The sequence below is a fragment of the Ranitomeya variabilis genome, chromosome 5 (assembly GCF_051348905.1).
Source record: "Ranitomeya variabilis isolate aRanVar5 chromosome 5, aRanVar5.hap1, whole genome shotgun sequence".
NCBI classification, from domain to species: Eukaryota; Metazoa; Chordata; class Amphibia; order Anura; family Dendrobatidae; genus Ranitomeya; species Ranitomeya variabilis.
Window position 1 is genome coordinate 215,934,660 of NC_135236.1, and position 14,725 is coordinate 215,949,384.

Below are 14,725 nucleotides of genomic sequence, written 5' to 3' on the forward strand. Positions count from 1 at the left end.
TTCAGGCACGGGTACCTCCTGCTTAGTAACCGGGTTCCAGTAACGTCAGCTGGTCCTCGGTAGTTCCATTGGCTCTTGGACCTTCGGCTACCCATCCGGGTTCCAGCACCGTCAGCTGGTTCTCGGCACTGTCTTTTGCTCTTGTACCTTCTGCTCCCCATCCTGGTTCCAGTACCGTCAGCTGGTTCCGGGCAGAGCCTTTGGCTTAGGTGCCTCCCTCTGGGTATCCGAGTTCCACCAACGTCAGGTGGTCCTTGGTAGTGCTTTCAGGCACGGGTACCTCCTGCTTAGTAACCGGGTTCCAGTAACGTCAGCTGGTCCTCGGTAGTTCCATTGGCTCTTGGACCTTCGGGTAGCCATCCGAGTTCCAGTTCCATCAGCTGTTTCTCGGCATTTTCTCAGCCTTCTTGTACCTTCTGCTACATTTCCAAGTTCAAGAGACTAAACACGATGACCCGGAAGACCACCCCTAAGATGACGACGACACCAGAGACGACAACCACCGTGATGACGACGGCCCTGGAGACGATGACCCTGAAGACCACCCCGATGACGACGACCCCGGAGATGACAACCACCGTGATGACGACGACCCTGGAGACGATGACCCTGAAGACCACCCCGATGACGACGACCCCGGAGACGACGACCCTGGAGACGACGACGACCTGGAAGACCGAGAAGCAGAAGAACAAGAGGCTGCAGAACAAAGAGCAGAAGAACATTAAGCATAACACTAAATATCAGAGCAAAAGATATTATCTAAATTATAAGCAGAAGAAGACTAAGCAGTGTATGGGGGTGAGTCCGTTCCTCCTCGTGGTGCCCCTGGATAAAGCCTGATGCTGCAGGCCAAACTGAACGCGGACAAATGTAACTGTTTTGTGACAGGCAGAACGGAAGGTGTAATCTTCAAACTTTTATAGATAACAACTACGGGAATGCCTGTCACAAATAAGAATATGATGAAGAAGTAGAATATGAAGAAGATAATAGTAAAATAAAAAGAATATGAACAATGTAACAAAAAAAATAATAGGTAGAAGATGAAGAAGAAGATGAATAAGGTGAAGAAGTTGATGTCAAAGAAGCTGATGATGAGGATAATGAAGAAGAAAGTGTGGGAGAAGTAAAAAAGAAGGTGAAGGGCGTGGAAGTAGTGAAACATCAATATCTGACAAAATAAAAATAAAATTAACATAGTCAAAATCTTTCTAACGCCGAACGTCATAAAAAACAAAACAAAATCCTGCTATTCTATTAGATTGGGCTAAACCTATGTGCCTTTAATGTCTCCGCCACGTCCCCCAATACATCCTACATTATTCTTAGTTGTTTTCCTTCATGTAGAATGAACCTACAAGTTTATAAAGGGTTTATTTTAATTCCGATATTTTCGTCCCTTTGACTTGCATTGGGATCAGGTATCGGTATCGGATTAGATCCGATACTTTGACGGTATCGGCCGATACTTTCCGATACCGATACTTTCCGATATCGGAAGGTATCGCTCAACACTATCTACGGGAAAAGAAAGCACAAGGATGTAGCAGACCCTTCTCTCCAGTTCTTTGGGAGAGAATAGCCCCCAAAGCATTATCAGAAGCGTCCACCTCCATAATGAAAGAAAGTGTTGGATCTGGGTGTATCAACAGCGGTGCTGATGTGAAACAGATCTTAAGCCGATCAAAAGCTTCTTGAGCCTGTGATGACCACTTAAAGGGCTTTTCCTTCTTTGTCAAGGAAGTAATGGGACGGACAATATCAGAAAAATTTCGAATGAAGCGTCTGTAGAAATTAGCAAAACCAATAAAACGTTGGACCTCCTTAACGTTCTTGGGTACCGGCCAGTCAAGGATAGCCTGAATCTTACCAGATTCCATGTTCAGCCCCTGGGGAGAGATGATATAACCTAAGAACTTTATCTCAGAATGATGGAACTTGCATTTCTCTGGCTTAATGTACAGATGGTTCTCTTTCAGACGTCTTAAAACAGTTTTGACATGTTCTTCATGTTCCTGTAGAGAGTCAGAAAAGATTAATATATCGTCCAAATAGATCACTACAAACTGGTCCAACAAATCTCTGAAAATGTCATTAGCAAGGTGTTGAAACGTTGCAGGTGCGTTACAAAGCCCGAAGGGCATCACAAGAGATTCAAAGTGTCCATACCGGCATCTGAATGCTGTCTTCCACTCATCCCCTGGACGAATATGCATCAAATTATAAGCCCCACGAAGATCCAGTTTAGAGAACACCATAGCATGGCGGACTCTTTCCAGTAATTCAGGAATCAGAGGCAAAGGGTAACGGTTTCGTACGTTTACCTTATTGAGTTCCCGATAGTCAACACAGGGTCTCAGGGTCCCATCCTTCTTCTTTACAAAAAAGATAGGTGCCCCTGCTGGTGAGGAAGAAGGACGTATGAAGCTTTTGGCCAGATTTTCATCAATATACTCCTTTAAGGCTTGAAGCTCAGGTGCCGCCAAAGGGTATACCTTACCAAAAGGAATAGCTGCTCCAGGAAGCAACTCAATGGGACAGTCATAATGCCTGTGTGGAGGAAGCTGATCTGCATTCTTCTTGTCACAGATGTCAGAGAACTCTTTATATGCTGGAGGTAAAGAAAATACCTGTACGTGTGGTTCCGTAGCCGTGGACTCAGGGACAGCTTCTGTTAACGCTGAGTTGCTCCTTGTTGGAAAGATAATCTCCTTGGTCTCCCAATTGATAATTGGGTTCTGAGATCGCAACCAAGGAATGCCTAAAATCACAAGAAAACGAGGAGAAGAAATTAGCAAGAAAGAAAGTTGCTCCTGATGATTAGGCTCCAACAAAATTTCAAGGGGTATGGTCTCCTGATTCACAGGCCCAGAGATTAAAGGTGACCAATCCACTGTTTCCATGATAATTGGAGAGGCTCTTTGCTGAATTTCAATACCATGTTCCTTGGCAAATGCGATATCCATGAAATTGCCACCTGCACCAGAGTCAATCATAGCTGCACTGGAAATCCACTGTCCTGAACACAGGGAGAGAACAGTGAGAGTTCTTTCCCTTAAGCTCCTTGGGAGGTGAAGTCATAGAAAGTGAATGGAACACAGCGTTTAAAGGCAGGCTACATTCAGAGATGTCAGATTCATCATCACAGTTGTCATACTCCCCTACTGCTGATAGCACCTTGTTAGGCCGTCTAGGACACTTAGGACAATTGATCAAGAAGTGGTCAGACTGGCCGCAGTAGAAACATAGACTTTCACGAAGGCGATGCTCCCTGCACTCATTGATCTCGCACCTCTGAACGGAATCAATTTGCATGGGCACCTCCTCCACCTCCCGAGATGTTTTACCTGCAGGCTCTTTGGAAGGAAAGGAAAAGTTAGAAATATGGTTATATGCAGCAAATTTCTTCTGCCTACGCTCAGTAAGGCGAATGTCAATGCGCACACAATGCTGTATAAATGTCTCTAGCTCTTGTGGAGACTCATAGTGAGCTAGTTCATCTTTTACAATACTAGACAGACCCCTTTTAAAAATAGGCAATTGTGCATAACTGTCCCAATTGGTATCTACCACTAATCTCCTGAATTCAGTAGCATACTCAATAACAGAATGTTTTGCCTGGCGTAAAGACAATAAAGCAGATTCAGCGGTTGCACGGCGATTAGGATCATCAAACATTAATGCCATAGCGGCCAATAAATCATCCAAGTTATTTAACCGTGGGTCACGAGACTCAATCATCGGATTCGCCCAGGCGAGCGCTCGTGTGGTCAGCAGCATTATTACACACAATACTTTGGATCTATCATTAGGAAAAAGGTCAGCATGCACATCAAAATATAGCATACATTGATTCACAAAGCCACGAAATTTGTTGCGATCACCATTAAATCTGAATGGGGGCAACTTAGGTGGGCTAGCTGGTGGCGGTTGCCCAGAGGGAAAAGTCGCTTGTGCAGCTATTTGCGTGCTTATGTCCTGAAAAGCCCATCCATACTGGGACTCTATGCCAGCAAGTTTGTTTTCCTGGGCTGCCATGCGGGTGCTTAAGTCCTGCAAAGTCTGTCCAAACACTTGTTGATTGTGTTCAATGCTTCCAAACTTCTTTTGCAGACCTTTCACATCTTTCTGCAGTGATCAAATTATGGAAAACACCTGCTCTAGTCTGCTTTCTGCAGTCATAGTTCCAGCAGTCTCCTTTTTTTAAGGCTAGAGTATCCTGTAATAATTATAGGGGATAACTCAGGAGACTCTTTGTGTGGAACAAGACAACTACAGGACACAGTTTTATAAGTGGTAAAGTCTATATTATCACACGGTGATTCAAACAGGTGCAGAGAGAAACTCAAGTCCACAACACTTGGTGCAAATATCAAATGCAGCTCAGCAGTGTATAGGAAACTTCAGAGGAAAATGCAATCATGCAGAAAGTCTATGAAGCACAATTATTCTTGAGGATACTTGACACGAATAAGTCTTTGCTTAGTCCAAAACACAGATAGCTATGCTTATAAGGCAATTCAAATAATATCTTAGCTCAACCAGGGAGGTCTGGGTAATAGTCTCAGGTTCTTGCAGAGCAGAAACAGCTTACATGTCCAGCAAATGCAGATGGAAGTAAACATGAGCAGCAGATGAAGGAGGATTACTGGAACTGGTGTATGCAGCAGGAACTCAGAGCAGAGTAGCAGGATCACCACACAGGTTCACAGGAGTATGTTTATAGCCAGGGAGTCACGAGAGGTCAGGAGCTGGATGCAAGGCAGAATACTCTAGCACAGACTGAAGGCTGGGGTGGAGTTTTATAGCAGGAAGACACAGTGCACATGAGACCAAAGACGCCATCTTGGAAAAGGGCAGTAATGCACAAAAAGGTAATAAAAAATGTTCAGAGTCCTGACAACATTACTCACAGCAGAAAGAATTGTTTCAGTGTTGACAAGGCCTGTATGACAAAGAAAATATGCTCCAAAAAATTTCAAAGTGAGATGTCCCCTACTGTATGACATTAGTAACAGAATATTTTGGGGGGCCTGTTGATGAGGCCTGTATAACATTGACTACATGCTCCAAACAATATCAAAATGAGATGTCCCCTACTGTATTATGTTAGAAACAGAATAATTTTGGGGGCCTGTCAATGAGACCTGTATAACATTGACTACATGCTCCAAACAATTTCAAAATTACATATCCCCTACTGTATGACATTAGTAAGAGAAGAATTTTTGGGGTGCCTGTCGATGAGGCCTTTATAACATTGACTACATGCTCCAAACAATTTCAAAGTGACTTGCCCTCTACTGTATGATGTAGAAAGAATTGTTTAAGTATGGATGAGGGCTGGATGACAAAGAAGATATGTTCCAAACAATTTTTAAATTAGATTTCCCCTACTATATTATGTTAGTAACAGAAGATTATTGGGGGGGGGCTATCAATGAGGCCTGTATAACATTGACTAGATGCTTAAAACAATTTCAAACTGAGATGGACATGATGCTGATGATGAACACAGATGCCAAGGCCATGGGCAAGGTGAAACTGTGCCTGCTGTGGGAGCACAGCAAACACACACGTTATGTTGACCTAGCTTCCTGTCCTACTTTGTAGGGACACGAGGAACACCACTCTTGAAGCCAGATCAGTGTGAAAAAGTTGTTGGAGGGATATCACATAATACTTTCAGTCACATTGCCAACACCGCCCTGTCTTCCACACAGTCCAGTCTCAGTAGCTGTGCTTTTGGACCTCATAATCCTAACCCTGATCCTCCTTCCTCCCACCATGCTGAGTGCTCAGAGACAAGTGATCCCACACTTAAACGCTCCAAAAAGCTATTCACATTTCCATTTATAAATTCTGGCCTTTCTCCTTGCCCATTTCAAATGGGACATGAGGAGATCGCAGGAAGCGGTGCCAAAATATTTTAGCAGCCAAGATCTGAAGAAGGTGAAGGTGGGAGAAAGAAATTACTGTCGCAAGGTGTGGATGATGATGAGACAGTTGCCAACAAGTGATGTTGTTACATCAGCAAGTCAGGAGGAGGATCAGGGTGCAAAACTGAAAGATGAGGTGGTGGAAGATGAAGTCACTAACCCAACCTGGGAAGGTGACATGCAGAGCAAGGACAGCAGAGCACAGGGGGAGGGATTCACAGCACCACAGCAGTCAGAAAGAGGCAGTGGGGTGGGCCACAGACACAAACAGGCAATTGTTCCCCAGAGCACCCACACAAGTTAAGTTGATAAGCCAAAGGTTAGGCCGGTGTCTGACTTGCGTGTGCAATGCGAGAAACTCACGCGAGTCTCTCGCATCAATACCTGGCACTGCCACCAGTACAGCCTCCGGTCCTGAGTGCCGGTGGCAGTGCCAGGTATTGATGCGAGAGACTCGCAAGAGTTTCTCGCATTGCACACGCAAGTCTGACCCCGGCCTTAGGTGTTCCTGAGTCTGGCACGTTTTTAAAGACAGTCCTGTTAACCCAAAAAAGGCAGTTTGCAACATCTGCCATGCCATCATCAGCAGGGTCAGGACAAGTACCAGCCTGGCCACCACCAGCAGACACATGCAAGCACAGCACATAACTTTTTGGGCCGAACGCCAGGGTTCACAAACAATGTCTGCAGGTGACACCACTTCCTCTTCCCCTTTTTTACATGCACGCCACTCCCCTGTCCATGATGTAGGCAAATATGCCTCCCACCCTGCACCTGTCATTGCACACTTGCAACAACCGTCAGCAACCATGTCTACGTCTTTGTCCCAGTGCAGTGTTCAGTTGTCCCTACACCAGTCTTTGGAACTCAAGCGTAAATAAGCAGCCACCCACAAACAGGCTACAATACTAAATGGCTAAATTTCCAGACTGCTTGTCCTGAAAATATTTCCTTTAAGGCTTTTGGAGACAGAAGCTTTCTGCAACCTCATGGTGGCCACCGTTCCTTGGTACTCAGCCGCAGGCCACCACTATTTCTCCCGGTGTGCCATCATCGCCTTACACAAGCATGTGTCCCATAACATCAGCCATGCTCTGACCAACCCTGTTACTTGGAAGGTCTAGTTAACCATAGACACCTTGACAAGTGCTTGTGACCAGGGACTCTACATTTCCCTGATGGCACACTGGGTGAACATTGTGGAAGCCGGAACCCAGTCGGACTCTGGGATGGAACACATGCTACCCACACGGAGGATTATGGGCCCTGGTTAAATCTGGGATTACCTCACCTTCTACAGCAGTTCCGGAACCTCCTCATCTTCTATCTGTTTTGTTAAGGTTCAAAGAATTGTGATGAATAAATAAATGCTCACATGACAATTGAATAAGCTAAAATGAATTTACTTAATAAAAGATAATAAATATAAGCAGTCACTCAAAATAGCAAATAATCAATAAAGTCACAAGTCATACATTACATTAGCATGGTAGGAGTTCAAATCAACCTTGGTCTCTCTCAGTGTCCTCACTCTTCCATCTGTTTGTCTCTGTGTCCCCTGTCTCAGGCATACCTACCATTTATATGTTAAAAAACTGTCCATTCAATGTTATCTGAGGCTTTGATCTATATCATGGAATGTGTACTGAAGCCTTATGGCCAAATAGATAAGACTTCACCACCTGGCATCCCTGGGGGCTTTAAGACCTCCAATCAACAAATGTAGGCCTTGGAAGATCGATCATCTTTGAAGATAAGTGTAAAGTGTACACTAAATGTAAATTCCTTCGTTTAGACTGACCATTTGGAACAATTGACATGTGGCTGGACAAGTTTTCAATTAGCTTTCTGCTATACTCTTTGAAAATACATACATACTGTATATTATATAACAAAACCAATCAATATCTCTATCATTCATATTAATTAATGGGAGTGTTGAAATCATATTAAAAAATATATAATACAACACACATCTCCTAAAACGTCAACATCAGTCGCAAGCTCAAAGCACTGCAGCACTGCCTCGGACAAGCAGCAACAGGCTCTGATTAGGTCTAATCTGCTTAGGTGACAAACCGCACATCTCCGCAGAGTTGTTGTAAGCTCTAACAGACCAGACTCATCTGTGGCTCTCACCCCCAAACCTACAGCCAGTTATGGTCGTGTGCGACAATGGCCGTAACCTAGTGGTGGCACTGAAGCCTGGCAACCTAGCACATATACCATGCCTGGTCCACATACTCAAGTTAGTAGTTCAGTGGTTTCTCATAACCTACGCAGATCTGCCTGAGCTACTTGCAGAATCATAGTATCATAGATTGTGAGAGCATGCCATGTGTGCCCATTTCCACAAGTTGGCTTCAGCTGCTGCTGCCCTGGCAGTGCCCATCGATATTCAGGTCAGACTCCACCCATAAGAGCTGATGAGTGGACATGGATGTCTGACATCAGTGTGGCTCTCCAAAACTTTGAGAACTTGACCATGGTGGTGAGCAGCGATACGTCATAATCAGTGTAACTATCCCGCTTCTCTGTCTACTAAAACGTTCGCTGCTCACAATTTTATTCAGCAGACAAATATTATGCACCAGTTGTGCATCAAAATGAAAAAGCCAGAGTTGATTGGTTAGAAATAACATCGCTTTATTGCTCTGGCACTGTAACAAGTCCATCAGAGGTAGGCAAATTCTTGAGTAGGATGAGGATGAGGAGGAGACGATGGACAGTTGTCCTATTAGAAGGGACAGGGAGGCCTTAGCTGTTGGCAGTCTGGCAAACATGACTGAGTTTATGTTCCGCTACCTTTCCTGTGACACTCGCATTGTATGCATTGTACACACTTTGGCCAACAATAATTACTTTTTACTCACCCTTTTATTCCCACGCGAAAAGGAGAACTTTACATCTCTTCTTCCCATGGTGGAGAGGTCTAATAAAATGTTGCAGTACTTCAAGGCCCTAGTTGAAGAATTATTACAAAAATTACCCTTTGACAGTTCTGGAGGCAGAGGTCACAGTTCCTTAGGTAACCAAGAAGTGGAAATGAGGGAGACACACACCAAATAAAGCAAAGTCAAGGGAACACTCTCAATGGTCTGGGACAGTTTTCACAGGCTCTCCCAGTGCCCAGGAACTGATGCGTGGGGTACTCTGACAAGGAAAGAAAAGTCTGTCAACTGAAATGCTGATAGGCTGACTCTTATCAAAATGAACAAGGGCTAGACTGACCCAGAGTTCTCAACACCACCAGATGAAAACAGCAAAACACAAACTCAAATCCAGCTTTTTTTTTGCTTTTTTTATGGTCTATTCCCATGCACGATTTTTCCACCCAAACATACGTATGCGATTCAGGATTTCATCTTTTTTGTGTCATCCTACTTCACCACGATATCAACAGGGTGATCATGCTACTCTCGCTTTCAATTTTTTAAGGCTGTTTATGATGCCCGCATTAAGAATTTTTAGAGGCCTACCTCTAACAATCTTTGATATATATGTAAAGCCCATGGGGGTAAATGTTTTTCAGCCCATGCACTTAGTGCATGCACATTAGCAGTCTAGGATACCCACTCCTTAATAATGGGAACAAAATATTTTCTGAGGCCCTCTGCTACATCACTTCAAGGTGTATTTATTTGAGTGCCTCCTTCTAATTGTTGACATCCTTTGTACTTACTGTACATACTTTACCCACTAGTTAGTAATGCAAAAAAATGCTTTTCTGAGGCTCCACCTTCTAATTGAGGGAACATTTTTGGAAACCAAAAAAGCAAGTGGGTTCTATTAGTATATGTTCCAGTGCCTTGTTGTGGGCTGTCAGGTGGTCTTCACAGAGGGAAGTGTCACACTGCATACAAGATTTCACAGCCGGGACAGGAGACTTTGCACAGAAATCACAGAAGATCCTAGTGCACATAGAAATTTATCAAATCAGACAAAATTATCTGATTTAGTGGGTCCATTTGCAGCTACACTGTAGCAGTTGTATGTAAGAAGATTTGGTGGGAGACTTCACGTTACTGGAGCTGGAATTACCACTTCTGAACTCTCCAGTGCTTTTGTCTCCTTCTATTTCTGGGGGCTTCTTGAAGTATGTTTGGGGCCATTGTCCTGCAGGAATACCCATGAACTAGGATGCAAACCTAGTTTTCTGGTGCTGGACACTACATTGCCACCCTAAATCCTTTGGGAATCTTCACATTTCATGATGCCTTACACACAGTCTAGGCACCTGAAGACAGAGACAGCAAAACAATCCCAAAATATTTTTGAACCTCCACCATATTTGACTGTAACTACTGTGCTCTTTTATTTGTAGGCCTCATTCCATTGAGGCTGAGTTCACACGTAGCAGAATTGCCGCGGAAATATCCGCGGCAATTCTGCGCCTCCTGCCACTGGTATATCGCATGCAGAATTTGCATGCATATACCCGCAGAAAACTAGCGTTTTGCAAGCATAATTAGATTGCAGAATGCTAGCGTTTTCCAAGCGATCTGTAGCATCGCTTGGAAAACTGTTTGACAGGTTGGTCACACTTGTCAAACATAGTGTTTGACAAGTGTGACCAACTTTTTACTATAGATGCAGCCTATGCAGCATCTATAGTAAAAGATAGAATGTTAAAAATAATTTAAAAAAAAAAAAAAAAAAGGCTATACTCACCTCAGCGGCTTCCGTTCCTAATGCTGTGTGTTCAGGACCTTCCATTGACGTAGCGGTCACGTGACCGGTCATGTGACCGTGACGTCATCGCAGGTCCTTCACACACACCTCGGAAGCCGCTGACAAGGTCGGGCCGCCAGAGGGTGAGTATATCGCTATTTTTTATTTTAATTCTTTTTTTTTTTACCACTTATATGGTGCCCAGTCCGTGGAGGAGAGTCTCCTCTCCTCCACCCTGGGTACCAACTGCACTTGATCTGCTTACTTCCCGCATGGTGTGCACAGCCCCGTGCGGGAAGTAAGCAGATCAATGCACTCCTATGTGTGCAGAATCGCCGCAATTCCGCAATTTTAATGAACATGCTGCGTTTTTTTCTGGATTGCGATTCCGCTCAGGAAAAAAATGCAGCATGTGCACAAAAAATGCGGATTGCATTCTGTTACATAGGATGCTTAATGTTAGCGTTTTTTTAGCGGTTTTATAGCATTTTTATAGCAAAAAAACATCAAAAAATCTGCTATGTGTGCACACAGCCTTACAGTAAATAGTAGAATAAAGCTCTATCTTGGTCTCATCTGTCCACAAGATGCCTGCTGGCCCTCTATAAATTGTTAGAGCTGGCTGCTGGCCGTCTACAAATAATGTCAGGGTCACCTGATGAGCCTCTAACAATTGTGAGGGCTGACTGCTAGCCCTCTAACAATAGTAAGGGCCACCTGATGGCCATCTGCAAATAATGAGGGCCACCTAATGGATCTGAAAAAAAAAATTGTGACTTTCAGAGTCCTACCTTCATAAATTAAACACAATGTGTCTGATCATGTCTCACAGACCACATGGCCTGAAAAAGTAGTAAAATGTTAAAATCACATTTCCTGGTAAATGTTTTTTTACCATTGAAAGCAATGCAAATGTGTGAAAATGCAGCAGAAACACTGTGTGTGAACATAGCCCAAGGTGTTAAACAGCAATTTGTTTCTCTTATTTGTTTTGCCTTATATACAAGTCATTATCTTCGAAAGAATGTTTCTTAACATTTTTTCTAGTAAAATCCAGTTTATCTTAGGTTTCGTATGATTTATTGTCAGTCAGTAAAGGTGGCGTAATACTCTGACAAAATTGGTCCCAGCAGCAACCTGGGATTCGGAGATGCTTTCAGGGGTCTTCCCCTTGCTGTTTCCATCTCATTTCAGCACTGTTTCCATTAATTTCAGCAATTTTTAGACCCCTCCAGACCTCAGGGGGTTCGCCGGAAAAATGCTCGAGTTTTGCATTGACTTACATTATACTTATTACTCGAGTCGAGCACCTGAGCATTACGATTTGCTCGACTCGAGTAACGAGTACCCAAACATTTTAGTGCTCACGTATTACTAATATCTTGGCTACCATTATTTAAAAAAATGTTTGACTTGTCATTTTGTTGTTTATAATTGTCATTTGGTCATGGCTTTTCAATAGTTCATATATTTCTATACTTTTCATTCCACTTTTTTTGTCTGCATTATTTGTTTCAGGTTCAGTATTTATTGTACAAGATTTGTTATTTTGCTGTCTAAATCTATCTTTATCAGTTTAAGATTATGCTTCTCCTTACTTTTATCATAAAGTAAGATTACTTATTTTGACAGTGTGTTGTGCCTGAATGCATGATGCTCCCTGAGGGCAAACACATACAGCCGATACGATGATCATTATTTGATTTTACTATGTTGACTTTTTTAAACTTGTCATTTTTAGCTGTTTCATACAAAATATTAAATAACTAACAAATCACATATTTAGGAAACTACATCATAAATGTCATCATATAAGGCATATTGTATCCCCTACGTTAAATTTAAAGAATATTAGAACTTACTTTGGGCTTATAGGACTATATAATAGTTCATAGCTGCATTCTTGGGTGACTAAACCTGTTAATAAATGTCAAAATTCCTTTTTGATGTTGCCTGCTAAGGGACATAATTTAGTGCACTTTGGCCCTGATTCATCAAAGTAATTATGCCAGAACGCTAGTGTAAATTGCTTTGAAAACTGTCAACATTTTGGGTCAGCGTGGAGTTGTGCAAAAATTCAGCGACTTTTGCCATTTTCACATCTGTTTCGCCCAGCTCTGCCAAAATGGTCAGAGCTGGGGAGGGATGGAGACAGGACACCGCAGCTTGTCCAACTCATGATGTACTGTGGCATTCCTTATGACAGAAATCTTGCTCCAGTCTCTGACAAGAGTAATATTTGTTCCGAGGTGCACGGAGGGGCATGCCATTTGTCAGACACCCCAAATTCATTAAGAGGATGTTAAATAGAATGTCATTATGATATCCTAAGCCATCTGGAAGAAGTGCTTGGCTATTTACTGACAGCTTAATTCCTACTTTAACAGGTTGTGCTGCATGATTAATCGCAGTCAATAGTGATCGCAGCACCTGACCAGTTTTGCACAAGAAGAACATATTCTGCTCATTAATGCCACTACAGCTATTTTCAAGTGCTGTTATTCTTTTATTTTTTTTAATATTTGGTAGAAATACAAGGTCTTTTCCTGAAATACTGCTTTTTTTTCTCCATACATACCTTTGATCATTGTGGCCAACGAGTTCTATTTTAACCTCATCGGTCCACAGGACTTGTTTCCAAAATGTATCAGGTTTGTTTAGATGTTCTTTAGCATACTTATGAAGCTGAACATTATGGTGAGGACACAGGATAGTTTTTCTTCTGATGACTCTTTCATGAAAGCCATATTTGTGTAGGTGTCTCTGAACATTAGAACAATGTACCTCAACTCCTGCATTTGCTAAATCTTTCTGAAGGTCTTTTGCAGTCAAGCTGAGGTTTCGATTAGAGATGAAACTAAACTTTTAACTCCTTAATAGTGATGAGCGAATATACTCGTTACTCGAGATTTCTCGAGCACGCTCGGGTGTCCTCTGAGTATTTTTTAGTGCTCGGAGATTTAGTTTTTCTTGCCGCAGCTGAATGATTTACATCTGTTCGCAAGCATAAGTACATGTGGGGGTTGCCTGGTTGCTAGGGAATCCCCACATGTACTGGCGAACAGATGTAAATCATTCAGCTGCGGCAATAAAAACTAAATCTCCGAGCACTAAAAAATACTCAGAGGACACCCAAGTGTGCTCGAGAAATCTCGAGTAACGAGTATATTCACTCATCACTGCTCCTTAACCCAAGAGGTATTTTCAATTTTGCATTTTCGTTTTTTGCTCCCCTCCTTCCCAGAGCCATAACTTTTTTATTTTTCCTTCAATATGGCCACTTGAGGGCTTGTTTTTTTGTGCAACAAGTTGTACTTTTGAATGACATCATAGTTTTTACCATGTCATGTACTAGAAAACAGGAAAAAAAATTCCAAGCGTGGTAAAATTGCTAAAAAAGTGCAATCCCACACTTTTTTTGTTTGGCTTTTTTACTAGGTTCACTAAATGCTAAAACTGACCTACCATTATCATTCTCCAGGTCATTACGAGTTCATTGACACCAAACATGTCTAGGTTCTTTTTTATCTAAGTGGTGAAAAAAAAACTCAACACACTTTCCGATACCCGTAGCGTCTCCGTTTTTCGTGATCTCGGGTTGGGTGAGGGCTAACTTTTTTGCATGTCGAGCTGACATTTTTAATTATAACATCTTGGTGTAGATACAATCTTTTGATCGCCCGTTATTGCATATTAATTCAATGTTGCAGCAACCAAAAAACTTTATTATGGCATTTTTACTCTTTTCTCACTACTCCGTTTAGTGTTCAGGTTAATCCTTTTTGTATTGATAGAACAGGCGTCTCTGAACTCGGTGATACCAAATATGTGTATCTATGGTTTTTTATTTTTTTTTATTTTGAATGTGGCGAAAGGGGGTGATTTGAACTTTTATATATATATATATACATATATATATATATATATATATATATATATATATATATATATATATATATATATACTAGCTGAAGAGCCCGGCGTTACCTGGGCATAGTAAATATCTGTGGTTAGTTATAGCACCTCACTTCTCTTATTTTCCCATCACGCCTCTCATTTTCACCCTCACATCTCTCATTTTCTCCCTCACACCTCTCATTTTCCCCCTCACT